We start from the raw sequence: 14312 nt of genomic DNA on the forward strand, positions 1-14312 counted from the left end.
AGGGGCACAACCCGCATTCCAGGCTTTGTTCCCCTTTATCAACTCTTTTATCCAGTGACTTTGGCACATAAAACATCTGCATTCTCAGTGAACACCAACGCCTCTGGTAAACCTGAATAAAGCTACCTATTTCCAAGAGAGCCGCGGTTTTCAAAGCTGCGTTTCCCTCTCCTCCCTCTCTATAGCCCCAGGCAGCTTCCCACAGGTGGAATGGGGGCCCTTGACAGCTGCTGTGAATTTCCTTCCATGAGTCAAGAATCCAAAACACTGATTTTAGGGTTCCACGTGGCATTTCCTGGATTTCACTGCTATTTTAAGGGCTGCTTTCAAAACATATCTGAGTTTTCATGGATTCAGCCACAGGGCAGAGCTGGATAATCCATGTCTATCAGAGCAGATTGTTGAGTACGTGCAGGGAAAATGCATTTCCCCAAATGAGCTTAGGTACTTCTGAGTACTGGTGACACTGATTAACAATTAACCCTCCTCCAATCAGACTCAGAAGTTGATTAACTACTACATCCTTGATACGGAAAGGAAACAATTCAGGTAAAGAAACCCAAATAAACAAGAGTTTAAAATTCTCCCAGAAGAAAAGAACCCCTTTCTAGGAGCACAGTTGTTAGAAGAATCCTGAAGGGATTTCCCCTCATCTCCTTTTCCAAAGAACAAATCCCATATTCCCCACACAAGGCCGTGTTTTAAGTGTATCTACATTACAGGAATCTTTCTGCAGTAGTAAAACGAGTAAACCTGAAGCTTTCAAAGGAACTTTACTGCTCATTTTATAGATTTCCCTGGCCCTTTGATGAGCTGCCATTCCAGCAGGCAATCTCAGCTTCGTACTTTTGTTGCCTCTCCTCTCCTCAGCCCCACCCATTTCCAGGTTGTCTGTGGGAACAGCACGAGCTGGGAACTTGCCAGGCATCTCCCATCAGGAATCCTCCCAGCAGGGAGCCAAATGCCACGCGAGGATTGGGTCCAGCACGTGTACTTCAGCACCAAACCCATCACAGAGAGAAATAAAATCCGATGGGAATAAGATACAGGAGAGAAGCCACCGAGGGAATGGTGCTCCAGGAAATCCAGGCTGTTTTTAGTGATGTGGAATAAAGATTAGAGTTGTTAAGGATGGAAAATCCCTCTCAGACCATCGAGTCCAGCCAGTCCCCAGCACTGCCAAGGCCACCACTGACCCATGTCCCCAAATGCCACATCCACAGGGCTTTAAAACCCCTCCAGGGACGGGGACTCCACCTGAGCACCCGTTCCATAAAGGAATTTTCCCCAATATCCACCCTGCCCCTCCCCTGGCCCAGCCTGAGGCCGTTCCCTCTCCTCCTGTCCCTGTTCCCTGCGAGCAGAGCCCGACCCCCCCGGCTGCCCCCTCCTGTCAGGGACTTGTGCAGAGCCACAAGGTCCCCCCTGAGCTCCTTTGCTCCAGCCTGAGCCCCTTTCCCAGCTCCCCCATCTGCTCCTCACAAAACTTGTGCTTTTTGGATTGCTTTATCCCATATTAATACAGAAATAAATGAATTTTGCTGCAGCCAGGAGAGCTGAACCTCCTCCTTTCAGTAGCTCCAAACAAGTCCATTTTCTGCAGGTCTAAACCTCGAGTTTCCAGTGGGGCAGAATCCAGTGGCCACCTTTAAAAATAAAGACAATCCCACTATTATCCCCATCCCACGGGAGGGAGCATTCTCCATCCAGGGATTACAGAACAGTTCCCAGTCCAGCTGTTTGTCCTCTGTCTAGAAATCAGGTGCTGAGGCTGCCCAAAGAAATGCAAATCTTGTGCACAGCCTGAATCAAATTATCCAGCAAAGTACATGAAGGAAAGATCAAAAAGCTACAGGCAAGTGGAGAGATGAAAATGAAAGACACTTGCTACAATCCACACAGTTCCCATTCCTGCCATTGTTTGAGGGGATAATCAAATCCTCCAGGTGCTCAGAATGAAACCCTTGATTTAAATGCCCCATTCCAAATGGAAATACACCAGAACTTTACTCCACAGCTGCAAAGTTTATTATTTTTCAGCTTTCTTCTGCGGAACAACCTGCAACGGGCTCCAGTCTCGTGGAGGACGAACTCCTCATCTGCCTGCCTAATCTGACTGCTGCTAATTAATTTTTAACAGATTTTATACTCAATTTCTATGTAAATTTTAAGCCATTTCTCAGTCTATAGACAAAGACATACATCTACACGCTGTGGTTCCTCTGGTGTAAAAGAAGTAGCACTAAAACCTGGCCCTGGTGGCAAAGCCCAAATCTCCAGCTCGAATATCACTTTTCCCTGGTGATAAACTGGATAAACTCCAGAGAAAACTGAAGGAGCCTTACAGTAAGAGCTGGGATTACGGTGGTGCTGGAAATAAATTCTCTTTGCTTTTCTGTATAAATAAGAAACAGTTCAGGAGTTGTGCTGTGGCTGCTTTTAGCTGTGTTGACTTAAAAAGTGTCTGAACTGCCAAGTTTCAGGTTTCACCTCTCGCATGTGTCCAGACATGTGGTTTAGCACATTATCCTGAACCACTGGAGCCCAGTTTTTTATGGGGGCACTGCAGGAAAACAGGGCAGTGCTGTGTCAGGGAAGGCAAATCATTACCTCCCGAGCCACGATGGATTATCTTGAGAAACACTTCACGAACTGATAACATTCCTCACACACAGCCAGTCCCTCTCGAAGCCAAGGAGAAAAAAAATAAATAAATAAAGCACAAAGCGATTTAAATGTGAATTATATCAACAACCCCTCACCTGTTACACTCACAGGGAGACAGTCCATGATCTTATCTAGGGGTGGTTAACCACAGGCAAGGTTGTAAACATGGATTTAACCAGTTAAGACAATCCTGACAATTCAGAGAAGATCTCAGCTCCCTTTATTTTGGCAGCTAAGTATATGGGTAAAAATTCCTTCTGCAATTAAACGTTCTTTTTAAAAGAATTTACCATGCAATTGCTTCACTGTGGTGGTCAAACTACTCACAAAGCCAGGGACAGAAATATATTTTTAATAAATATCTACTTTTCACTTAGCTGGGTATTAACTGAGGGGAAAAAAAATTAGTTTATAGCCACACAGAATAAAGGAAACTTTCTGCGGGAAGAGAGCTACAAATTGGACTTCCTCATCCTCACAGGGGCAACACAGCATTTTTGGCAATATTAAAGAAGATGGGGATATGGTTTTAAAATCCCCAAACCCTGGAAATAAAATTTATTTTGAAAAGTCTTCAAGCATCCACCGAATTCTACAGTTAAGTGGAATATTAAAACCATTCATAAAATCAGGAAAAAAAGCAATTTAGCAATATTATGTACAACAAGGCTGTTTATCCAGACAGAGCCTGAAATACCCTGGATTTTTATTCTGAACAACTCTTTGTATCCTTCCCTTGCCACCAGCCGAGGAACCACCATGTCCTCCTGGTGCCCAAGAGAATTCCAGGCCCAGCTGCCCAGTTCTGTGATTTTCACAGCCATTTCCCTGCTGGAAGAGCCCCACAGTTCATCCTTCCCAAAACCTCCAGGCCCTGAGGTCAACCCCAAACCCAGCTGTGGCCCCTCATTCCTGAAGGCTCTGCTCGGAGCTGTCCCAGAAATAAAGCAGGGCTGCCCCAAGCAAAGAAAGGAGCAGAAATACTTCCTTCTCCCTCTGTGCTGCCAAAAATCATCTGCTGGGCACCTCTGCGTTGCCCCCAGTTTATCCACTCAGCCTTCAAACCCCCGGGATTGTCCCTAACTGTGCTGCCCCTGGCATGCAAAGGGTGTTCTTAAATAAATTCACGTGTCCAGTGACATTTTCCGGTGTTTGGACACCACAGGACATTTTTTTTTTCAAGGCAGAACAACCCTTAAAACCAACTCCAAGTGGTCCTTTTTCATGCCCTGTGCCCACTCCCATTATATTCCTGCATGGATTTTACACAGCTCTGACTGCAGCTGCTGCCCTGTGGTTAAAACCTGAGCCCCGCTGCAGCTCTTGGGGCATTTTTTATTGAATTAAGGCTTCTGAGGAGCTGCAGTTTGCCCTGGGCTTTTTGAAAAAGAAGGCAAAACATGGCTCCTTCCAATGCCAGGGCAGTTTTGTCATCCAGCTTTTCGGGAGGCAGCATCCCACCCTACAGCTGCCATTCCTGAAAGGCCTTCTTTTGCAAGGAAGGGGTGAGGGTTTGAGGTTTGAAAATCCAAGAGCGGCCTAAATACAAAGCAAGAGGTTCAGGTGGTCAATTATTATGGGATGTTGGGCATTGCAGAATGCACTTCTAAAAAATGCTTTATTTAAAATTTAAAATAAAAGGGAAAAGGCAGTTTAATAAGTGATGCAAAGGCAATCACTCATCCTCTCCCACCAGCACATCCATGCCTGGCCATTCCCTGAGCAAAAATCCTCTTTGGAGAGGCTCAACCCTCCGGTTTTATTGCTGAGGAAGACGTGATAAGGTATGGAAATGATGTGGAAAATGCCTTTGATCAGATCAGATCTGCTGTCCCAGCTGGCTGCAGTCGATGCACAGCACCAAATTCTGATGCAGATAAACAAATTCTGCTCGTTTCAGATGTTACATAACCCAGCAAAAATGCATTTGAAGTATTTGATGTGACTTCAGTTACCCTGTGTGCCTTTTGGTAAAATGAAGAAGAGGAAAGAAATTTCTCTGTATCAAAACCCCACATCTAACAATTATGGTTTTTCAGAGCCTGCCCTGGGTGGGCTCACTAAGTTCTGCCAGGGAAAAATAAATCCTGTGGCATTGAAATACGTGAGCAAAGGCCTTTTCCTCCTCTCCTGAGGGAATAATCAAATCCTCCAGGCGCTCAGAATGAAACCCTTGATTTAAATGCCCAGTTCCAAATGGAAATACATCAGAACTTTGCTCTACAGCTGCAAAGTTTATTATTTTTCAGCTTTCTTCTGCAGAACAACCTGCCACAGGCTCCACTCTGGTGGAGGACGAACTCCTCATCTATCTACCTGATCTGACTGCTGTTTATTAAATACTAAAGGAAAAACAGGGAAAGAATTACCTCTCCTGGTAATTTTAAGTGATATATCTTTCTATACCTCTGAAACCTGGCTTCAAACCACAGCAAACAATACTTTGCCACCTGCCAACCATCATTTGTCAAACCACCAGGGCATTTCTGAGCTGGGGCTGGTCAGGAAACGGAGTCAAGGCTACTCCAGCATTCCCTTGGGATTCACAGTGGCTCAGGAATCGCCCTGAGCAAAGGGAGGTTCCCAGTGCTGGCAGGTGGGTGGGAGGGATAAATCTGACATTTGAAGGGTTGGTACAAAACAATCGATGCCACAGCCAGGAATGACTGCAGCTGGCGAGGGTGGGGGGACACGGCACCGTGGGATACGAAGGGATAAAAACCATAAACCCAATAAAAACAACAAATGAGTTGTGTTTTGATTCTCTGCAAGACAAACCCAAAAATAATATAAACTACTGTGTCATGATTCTGAGAATTTAATCTGCTTGGTTACAATACCCTGAGTTGGAAGGGACCCACAAGGACCATCCTGCACCTCTCCTGTGAGGAAAGGCCGAGACAGTTGGGATTGTCCAGGCTGGGGAAGCTTTGGGGTGACCTCATTGTGGCCTTGCAGTGCCTGAAGCAGCTGCAGGAAAGATGGAGAGAGGTGATTTACAAGGGATGGAGGGACAGGACACAGGGAATGGCTCCCCACTGCCAGAGGGCAGGGATGGATGGGATATTGGGAAGGAATTCCTGGCTGTGAGGGTGGGCAGGCCCTGGCACAGGGTGCCCAGAGAAGCTGTGGCTGCCCCTGGATCCCTGCAAGTGTCCAAGGCCAGGTTGGATGGGGCTTGGAGCAGCCTGGGATAGTGGAAGGTGTCCCGTGGCAGGGGTGGGGTGGGACGAGCTTTAAGGTCCCCTTCCAGCCCAGGCCACTCATGGGTGGTGAATGCCCCGAATTCCAGTTTGATTCAGCACAGAGTTCACAGAGCCTGGGGCACTCGAGGGAGGCAGTGACAGCCCTTCATCCCTGCCTCCTAAAGAAAAAATAAAAAAAGCAGATTTTAGCTAAATTAGCCGGCTGGTTCAACCAAAACCTTACTACTCTGAGTATTTTATCCACCTGTAGTAGAGAGTACAGTTTAAAGGACACTCGCAGCCCTGCACCCCAAATATCTCATTTCCTGCAACCACTGAAGGAGAAATCCTACCTCACTCCACACATCACCCTCCTGCTCTAATCGTGCTGTAATTATTAACTTCATTTATTGCTTCAGAGAAAAGAGATTTTTTTCAAGTCTGTGCAGATCAGCTTAAGTCTGCAGCTCTTTGATACCTTGTGAATATTACAAACACCTATTTTAAGGTTTTCTGCACTAGAGATCACTTGTGTCAGTATAAATGTTGCAGCCATAATCTCACAAATCTGGTGATCTCCTCCAAATGTAAGAATGATCACAGGGAAGGAGAGGGAAAGATGGGAATTTCTGTTTCTGAATAGGAATATTTTGAAGAAATGAAGCCAGTCAATTCTGAAATGTTATAAAGTTACTTTATATATCCATATCTATGTGTGTGTATACATATATATATATATATATATATGTCTCTAAGCTGAAATAAAGAAACAAGAAAATGAAACATAAAAACCCACAGGAAAAGTCCTTCCTGAAACTGAAAGAATTTTCCCCTTCTGTGCTGTGATTTTGAATGTTATCAGACTAGATTGATATCAGGCAGTGTTGCAATAATCTCAGGAAAATAAAATAATGAAGAGGGACAGAAAGCAGCCCCAGGCTGGAATCAGCTCTGCACGGGGAGACTCCCCAGCCCTTACACCCACACGGTGTTATAAAAGCTGATATCCCAGAGGAGCAGCTGCAGTGCCAGGATCTCCTGGGTTTGCTTGGACATTCTTCTTCCTTGACTTCTGCAGAATCCCTGCTGCTGGGTTTTATTAATAAACCCGAAATTAATTCTTATATGTTTCTATAAACACCCTCTGATTTGACTCTGCGACCATGTGAGGCAGATGAGATGCCCTGAACCTTTCCAAAGAGGGAAGAACCACTGAAATCTCAATTTTTAATTTTTTTGATGTGTAGGCTTAGTTTTAAAGGTTGGGCACAGGACCTGCCTTGGGAGCAAAGTCAAATTTTGGAGCAGCCATGCTTCCCTGGACAGCTGGGATCCAGCAGCTGATAATGCTCTGTCCTGCAACAGCCAGGGAGGGGATTATCCTACAGAGTCCAGGCCACAAAGAGCTGGGAGCTACAGAAAAAAGGATGAGCCTAGGGAAGATGTTTCATTACTCCAGCCAGGCACAACAGATGGAGACAGTGAACTTCCAAGGAAAAATGATGATCCCAGCCAGAAAACAGTTCTGGGACCTGAACACGCACCCGATGCTCTGAAATTAAAAGCCAAGGAAAATATGGCCACAAAAAACCCCACAGCCAAGGTCACCTGTTCAGCCTGGAGAAAAGACTGAGGGAGACTCATCCCCGTCTGGAGCTTCCTCCTGAGCGGCAGCTCCGATCTCTGCTCTGTGTGACCCAGGGAATGGCTGGAGATGGGACTGGGGAAGTTTGGGTTGGATTTCAGGGGAAGGTTCTTCCCCCAGGGCGTGGTGGGCACTGCCCAGGCTCCCCAGGGAATGGTCAGATTCCCAAGGCTGCCAGAGCTCCAGGGACAACACTCAGGGATGCACAGGGTGGGATTCTGGGGTGTCTGTGCAGGGCCAGGGGTTGCATCAATGATCCTGTGGGTCCCTTCCAGCTCAGGAGATTCTATGAAATGGATTTCCTTAGCTGCCAGCTGAAAAGAAGGAACAGCAACGCTCCAAGCCCACACCTAACACACCAAAACTCTTCATATCCAAAGCACCAAAACTCCTCAAGCCCAGCCTTAAATGACATTTAAGCCAAAGCAGCCCCCGGAAAGAAGGTTTGAGGTACGGTGGGGGCACACGAGGCTCCTGCCTGTGCCTCTCTCCAAAGCTTTTAGCTCCATTTCAGTGTATTAAGCTGAGCTCTGAATTAGTGCAATTTGCCACAACAGGTTTCTTCACATCAGGACAAAACCGGGGCAGCGTTTTTCCCCCAAAAAAGGATTAGATGACGCTAAGTGCTCCCATCTGCATGTTTAGACTCCTGAGCAGGGTAATCACCACCCTCCAGGGCACGATCCCCAGGGCTGGGGAGATAATCTGGTGTCTGTCTTGCTGCTTCTGACGTGGCCCGAGTGGGGAGGTGAGGGAGGGAGGGTAGAAGAGTGCCCTGGAGCAGCAGCTATTCACCAGAGCCAAGGGCAGCTCCACAGAGGAGCCAGGCTGGGATGGCAGCCTGCTCCTTCCAACCCCAAACAGCTTCAACCCTGTGCTGGATGGCAGGGATTTCAGGGATGAAAGGTTCCATGGAGCCAGCTTGGGAGGAATTGTTATGGTACACTAGGGATGGTATTTCATGCAGGGTTTTGGCCTGTTGAATTTTAAAGAACAGGCAAAAATTACCATATCTTGCATTTAAACCTAGGGTAAGGCTGCTCCTACAACTGGAGTTAATTCCCCGTCCACATAAACCAAGGTGGGCTGAAGGATTTCAGTCTTAGCTTCCCTAACATTTGGGAATAACTGCGTAACCGGGCTACAAGTTAAAAAAACACATTTCTTTACAGGAAAACAAGGCCATTTTGACATAAGAAAGACAATTGTTCTCACAGACACCCTAATTTATGGGCAAAACTAATTAAGAGTGTGAGAACAACTCTGTTTCAAAATTTTGAAGCAGCAGAATGTCTGATTTATTTATGCACCTGATTTTTCACCCACGTGTTGCAAGCATCTCTTCCCACTTTGCTCATTAATACGTACTCCTGCTGTGAAAAATGCAGGATAATGAAGGATGAAAATGAAGGATGGAGTGGACCTTCCTCTGGACTGAGAGCTGGGTGATGCCTTCAAAGGTACCCCTGGGGAACCAGAGGCTATTCTCAAAATGGACCCCGAGATGGACCCCAGGTCACGAGTTCTTCACACTTTTACAGGTTTGGTTCATTTGCATATCACGGTTAATTCTCCAATTAAAGCTTCAGTTAATGATGTAATTCCCCTCAGCTTGCTCCCCCCTTAGAGGCTTTTTGGTTTATACTTTTTGGGCCTGGGACAGCCTGGGTGTCCTTGAATAGCAGGCCCGGAGAGGCTTTGTTATGTCTACCCAGCATGAGAGAATGTTGGAATCCTGGGTTTAGAGAATTTAGGTTTTTGGGATATAATTATATGTAAGTGTAGCAATATGGAGGATTTGGGGTGTGGATTTATGTCTTCTTCTTTCTCCTTGTTCTTCACAAATCTAGGATTTATGCAATTGGGTCAAAAGTTTCGCATTGCGGAACATGAAAAGTTAGAAATTGGATTGTAAGTAAAAACATATTATTTAGCATTTCATAATTGGTTAATTTAGACTTTAAAAGAGCTTGAAAGTGAAAACTCACAGCCATTTTCCACCCTGCCAACTAGAAAGCACATCCTGTGTAGCTGTGCTAAAGATAAGAAATAATAAACATCAGTAAAGAAGAAAAGCCTGGCATCTCCTGCATTGTAATCCAAACTCTGAGTAAAAGAACACGAAACTCAGAAACAGAGAAAATTAATAAGAGAGCAGAAATTAACAGGCTACAAGAAACTTCAGAGTTACACACCAAGCAGTACAGGATCTGAAAAATATAAAAGTTAAAACCTAAGGCATCAGGGGGAGAGGAAAGATTAAATCTAAGAATCCACGGTTCTCCCTGAAGAGCAGTGAGGGCAGGACTGGTTTCAACCTCTGTCACCTGCACCAACCTCAGGAGGATTGCTGGGAATGGGATGAGCTTTAAGGGCCCTTCCAACCCAAACCATTCCAGGATGATTCTTTGGGGTTTTTTTAACACAAAACCTCAGGTTCTAATCCTTTATTGCCCCACTTCCAGACCTACACGGTGATATCAACAATGGGGTTTGTAAGTTTATTCCAAGCAGGTTTCACACAACAATTCAGATTTGTTTGAACATCAAAGAAAACCTAGACAAAACCCAAATGAAAAGCATTTTACCCCGAATTTGGTCCAAAGCCAAAGCCTGTACTTCAACCCAGGCACATCCAAAAGCCCCAGGCTTCAGGTAAGAAATCCCTGTTGGATCATAGCTTGTGCCCCTGTTCTGGCTGCTCATGGACACAGCAAGAAAACAAGGAATGCCAATGGTTATCCTGGGCCTTCACTTAAAATCATGGAATCCCAGGATGGTTTGGGTTGGAAGGGAACCTTAAAGCTCATCCAGTTCCATGGGCAGGGACAGCTTCCACTGTCCCACGTGCTCCAAGCCCTGTCCAATCTGGCCTTCAGCGTTTGGCACTGGGAATGACCATCCTGGTGATCAAGCATCTACTGAAATCACGTGCAAAGCCCAGGTGAAACCTCCTTATTTAGACTCAAAGATTCTCCCAGCACTTACTGGAAAAATGCCTGCCAACATCACATGCATCACTCAATCCGCCTCAATCCCTCAGGAAAGCTGCCGCCTGAAATTCCTTCTGAAGTTTATTGGCATGGAACTATCGTGGGTGCCTTTTCAGCACTTCTGAACTGTTGGACATGCACCTCATCCAGGAGGCCTTTGAGGCACACACGGGAATAACCGAAGCATTCCTTTCCTTTGAGTCCACAAGATCCAGCCAGTGGATGTGAGCAAAGGAATTAAAGTATTGAGGAACACAGACTTGGGGGGAAAAAAAAAAAAAGAGGGGAATTTTGAGAAGTATCAGACTTCATGCAGCAAAATTACTATTGTTTTTTAATTTTTAATCACAGAATGGTTTGGGTTAGAAGGGACCTTAAAGCTCATCATGTTCTAAGCCCCTGCCATGGAAAGGGAATCTTCCACAGGCAGGGAATCTTCCACTTGGTGACTTCTGCTTTGTAACCCAAGTTTGCAGCTCCTGATTTCAGGCAGGGCTCTCCTACATAATTACCACAACCATATAAATTATTATTATTTAGGAAACATTATTACAAGAAACATTCCCTCTCTCTTCTGCCACATCTGAAACTTGGGAAAATGGGAAGGCAGGAAGAGATTGGAATAACCTGCCTCAATCTTGAGTTAACAAGGCGCAGGTGTCTCTCCTACAGAGCTCCCAAGGCTGCAGGAAAAGGCGCCTGTTCCTCTAAAATGGATTTTTTCCCTGCAGCACCTCGGGATGCCAATGGCAATACCTCCCTGACCCAGACACCACATCCCCCCCACCTTGGTCGTGCTTTCCCTCCTCCTCCTGGTGCCAGACAAAGCAGCCAGAAGAGGGAATTCATCACGAGTGTTCCGAGGATGAGCACGCGGGATCCATCCCGCATAAGCCGATTACGGGATTTCCCGGCTCCTGACAGTGAACATCACCCAGATGGCAAACCTCAGAGAGAGGGCCCTGCCAGAGCCAGGCTGAGGCTAAAGGCTGCAGATTATCCCCTCGGGAAGGGATGTCACTGAGAGGATGTGGCTGGCGGGGAGCACAGCAATTATCATGCTGGGAAGCACTAATTGACTTAAAGCAAGGAAGGCATGGCGGGAAGAGGGAGAACTCTGGTAACCGAGTTAATTGTGGGCTCACTGGAGAGTAAAAGTATCACCGTGCAAAGGCTGATGAATCACCAAGCTGTGAAAAACCAGGACAACTCCCTTGCTCTGTGCCATAAAACATCCCTCTGCAATTACCTCTGGAATTCACCTGCACTGCAGGTACAGGGCCTGGCCGGGCCAGGGGACACAGACACACACAACAGGGACAGAGTCTTTCAGCTCTGAATTCTCCTTCTCTGAGCTGATCTTTGTGTTCTCAAACTTTACTCATTGTCAGCACAAACCTTTTTAATCTTTTGGTCCTTTTCTTAAAACCTCACCCAAGCAGAGGTGTGACAATGACGAGGGTCAAAGTCACGGAGGAACCTGGAAAACTTTAAACTTAAAGGTTCAAAACTGACCCGAGAAACAGAGATCTCAGCAAGTATTATTTAATGATTTTAAACAAAAACATGTTTCTTGAGGGAGAGAAACTTGACTCATTCTCTGAGCATCTGGGATCACCAGCACAGCATTTCTGGAGGAGGCTGCAGCACATGGCTCTGCAACTGCTCTGATCTCTGCCTTTGTCGTTCACTGTGTTACCCTCTGACAGACGGGAAATCGCACAATCCCATTTTCCTGAGATTGCCCTCAGGAATCAACCAGCTGGGTCTTGCAAGCCAGGTCTATCGGCGTGAACCACGTGCACTCCTCAAAGCCAGCACTGTTTTCATTCCCTGCATCAGCAGAGCACCCAGGGCCTCGTGCAGAGCCGAGCCCTCAGCGCCCACGATCCCCACAGTCCCACACAACGCTGCTGGCTGTTGTTCCAATGGATTTACAGCCTGATTCAGCACAAGGAGATGCATCTGGATAGAGGGAATAGGTACCAAAAGCCTGTGTCCTATTCTGAAGGAAAACACCACACTAAAGGCAGCACTTCTACAGCCTGCCAGAGTCAGCCCAGCACCTGCTCATGTGCTTTCATAGGATCACAGGATGGTTTGGGTTGGGGGGACCTTAAACACATCGCAATCCACCTCCTGCCATGGCAGGAACACCTCCCACTATCCCAGGCTGCTCCAAGCCCTGCCCAGCCTGGCCTTGGACACTTCCAGGGATCCAGGGGCAGCCACAGCTGCTCTGGGCACCCTGTGCCAGGGCCTGCCCACCCTCGCAAGAAACAATTTCATCCCAATATCCCATCTATCCCTGCCCTCTGGCAGTGGGAAGCCATTCCCCCTTGTCCCACCATCGCAGGCCCTTATCCAAAACCCCTCTGCAGCCTTCATGGCTTGTATTTTTCCCTCACAGTTTTTGCTGCACTAAGTACATTTTTATCGTGTTCTGTCATTTCCTACGGTGAAGCTTCACTGTTAAAGAGCCCGATGTTGGCGTCCACACCTGTGGAACACGGAGCCCAGTTCTTTTTACAGCTCCATAATCATCAGGAGACGTGTAATAACTGCACTTTTACAAGAGACCTGTAAAACACAGCCTGTGAATTGGGTCCCAGGCACTTGACGCTGCACACCCAGCGCTTCCCACAGCCTGGCTCCTTCCCGCCAGCACCACAGCCACTGGGGACACCCTGATTTTGGTGACACCTCCTGCTTCCTGTGTGGCTGGGGACACCTGGATTTAGGTGTCATGTCCTGCTCCCCAAAACCAGTGGGAGACACGCTGATTTTGGTGCCACCTCCTGCTCCCCCAAAACTGCCAAGGCTGGAGACACCTGATTTCGGGGCCACATCCTTCTCCTCAAAACCACCGGAGCTGCTGACACCCTGATTTTAGTGCCACCTCCTGCTCCCCAAAACCAGCAGGGCTGGGGACACCCTACTTTGGTGCCACCCTACTTTGGTGCCACCTCCCGCTCCCCAAAACCGGTGGGGCTGGAGACATCCTGATTTCAGTGACACTTTCCACTCCCCGCGGGGCTGGGGACACCCCGATTCCGGTGCCACTTCCCACTCCCCGGGACACGCTGATTTCGGTGCCACTTCGCCCTCCGGTGGGGCTGGGGACACCCTGATTTTGGTGCCACCTCCCACTCCCCTTGAGGCTGGGGACACCCAGATTTCGGTGCCATCTCCCTCTGGCCGCTCCCACCGGGCTGGGACGCGGCTCAGCATCACCGGGGCCGGCAGAGCAGGACCCGCAGCCCCGAGCCCGCCCCGCTCCCCGCTCCCCTCCGGGGCCCCTCCCCGCACTCACCTCCGTGCCGGGCCGGCGGGACACGGGAGCTGCGGGACACGGGAGCTGCGGGACACGGGAGCTGCGGGACACGGGGACACGGGCAGCAGCAGGACACCGGTGTTCGCCCCAGCCGTGTAGGCGGGGCGGGCGGAGGAGGGGCCGGGGCGGAGCGGGCGGCTCGGACACCCCGTGCCCGCCCCGGGGCGGTGGCACCTGCGGGCAGGGTGGGACCCGGACACCTGAGGGGAGAGAGGGGGCGGCTCCCGAACCTCCCGGGGATCCTTGGAAGCGAGACCCGCCCGATACCCCCTGCCTCGGGACCCACCCATCAGTTTTCCATCACAGCGCGTCAGGGCGACTACCAGGGATCTTGATCCCGAACTACCGAACATCCTCATTTTAGGATAAGTACAGCTTCCCCTGGGATCGGCTCTGCTGGAAAATAAAGTGTTTCAGTTTGAGCTGAGAAGCGTTTGAATCAATAGCGGCAGCCTTGCAGTGAGTACTTTTCTAGGGATGCAACTCCC

At 48.1% G+C, this 14312-nt stretch overlaps 1 protein-coding gene across 1 annotated transcript in view; it reads right to left on the bottom strand.

Annotated features, from left to right (window-relative positions):
- Positions 1–13917, bottom strand: part of LYPD6B (LY6/PLAUR domain containing 6B) — a 45692-nt gene extending 31775 nt beyond the window's left edge. Inside the window, exon 1 of the mRNA XM_039555538.1 lies at positions 13804–13917. The gene's annotated coding sequence lies outside the window, so the exon portion shown is untranslated. The remainder of the gene's footprint in view (positions 1–13803) is intronic.
- Positions 13918–14312: the final 395 nt, after the last annotated feature.

Source organism: Corvus cornix, chromosome 7, assembly GCF_000738735.6.
Source record: "Corvus cornix cornix isolate S_Up_H32 chromosome 7, ASM73873v5, whole genome shotgun sequence".
NCBI lineage: Eukaryota > Metazoa > Chordata > Aves > Passeriformes > Corvidae > Corvus > Corvus cornix.